Raw genomic sequence first — 1,725 nt, 5'->3', positions numbered from 1 at the left:
TCCTGCTGACTAGTTCTCTGCTGTGGTAGCAAACTCGGTAGGCTTAGAAACACTTATGTCCACCTGCCCTTTCTTTGGTAAATACTGCTTCACTTCTTCCCTTAAAGCAGATCTAACTCTGCTAGTTTAGCTCAAGGAAGTGTGAACTTTATCATCATCTTCACAAGCAGACAGTGTTACTTACATAAACTATTCTGAAAAGCATGTGATGCATAAACACAAACCGTCCCTTACCTACAATTACACGTTACCTAGGTTCCAGATATTAAGATAAAAAATATAGAAAAAATAGAAAGCAGTTCTAATCATTTTTTGTAATGCTACCGGACTGCACTAACTCATTACTACCACCACACATCTTCCCATTAGGATCTTACAAATGACAACACAGTATCAAATCTATTACTTATTTCTAATCCTCTGCTGACATTATATACCAGAGCTATTCAATTATATATTATACCGACCTAGGTTTTTTTGTATATGCACCTGCCAACTTGTGTGCTATATGAAAGTCCAGACCTTAATAAGCACTACAGATCCCCACTACACAGTCTAAACAGCACTTTCTTTATTTTCTCATGTCTTAAAGTATTATGCCATCTTCTGAGAGAATGAGACTTTTAAAAAAAGCTCCTCTGGAGTCAATTTACAAGAAATACTGGTGTTTAGGTCAACAAGCTACACCTGACATATTTCACACAAGCATCTTCTATTCAAGTTCCCAGTTACAGCCAAGAATTCAGTTCAGGTAAGACTGACTTCACTGTAAGCTAAACACTTCCAAACCCAAATAACAGGAAAAAATACCAAAAGGATATCATGTACGTCAAACTATTTTGTACTGCTAAAGCATCTTTTATCTATTCTTATATTATCTTTATGCAATTACATTAAACAAGGAAGCAGATGCATATTAAGAAGGTAACTGTTTCTGGACCGCAGTACATTTAATTACATCACTTCACAGTCAAGACACAATGAACGTTTAAAGAGCTCAGACAAGCACACTGATGTAATATTACACTTTGTAAGAAATCTCCCGCCCGACATCTCCACAGATGTTTCACCCTAACAATGATACTTTAAAGGGAGAAAATTGATCCTAGACCTTCCTCGTTTCGAGCAAAAAATGCCTGTAAGTCTCTCTAAAATGAGAAAATCATCGACTAGACCATATAAAGTCACCACAGTACTAATTCATCTACAAAATATTTATATTATCAGTGAAATACATAACACTGCCCTTCAAAGAGTCATGCTCGGATTCAAACTAGAAATCAGCTAAAACACATGGAGCAGATCACAGTCCGGAGCTCTTTTCGGGCTCCTTTCAAACTCATGAATGTGCTCATCTCTCTTATCATCCTCAACAACCTCTTTACAATTATAGCAACAGGGTATACTAAAAATAAAACAGCGTGCTCCAAAATAAATAAAACACCCCAAACGACTAAGCATCAGCAAGCGTGACTGACTCCCAACGCGGCTCGCTGCAGAGGGGGCACGCCCTACTGCTCCGGGAACAGCGAAGCCGTGGTAACGTGCTCTGAGAAAGTGCGAGAGAGAAAGGCACCGAAATACACGCAGCTGTGATTTCAGCACATTTTCATTTTTCTCCTCATTCCGCCGTTTCCACTCATCCCCTGAGGGGCGCACGGCAGCTTCCCGCGGGTCAGGAGGAAGGATCGCGCCCGGCGAGCGGCCCCGCCGGAAGGGCTCGGG

At 40.5% G+C, this 1,725-nt stretch overlaps 1 protein-coding gene across 6 annotated transcripts in view; it reads right to left on the bottom strand.

The window, feature by feature from the left end:
* LOC103614086 (leucine-rich repeat flightless-interacting protein 2) overlaps window positions 1–1,725 on the bottom strand; it is a 61,964-nt gene that overhangs the window by 59,782 nt on the left and 457 nt on the right. The gene's annotated exons all lie outside the window — the stretch shown is intronic.

This window comes from Corvus brachyrhynchos, unplaced genomic scaffold (assembly GCF_000691975.1).
Source record: "Corvus brachyrhynchos isolate BGI_N302 unplaced genomic scaffold, ASM69197v1 scaffold264, whole genome shotgun sequence".
In the NCBI taxonomy this organism is placed as follows: Eukaryota; Metazoa; Chordata; class Aves; order Passeriformes; family Corvidae; genus Corvus; species Corvus brachyrhynchos.
This window is presented reverse-complemented; position numbering and strand designations above follow the sequence as displayed.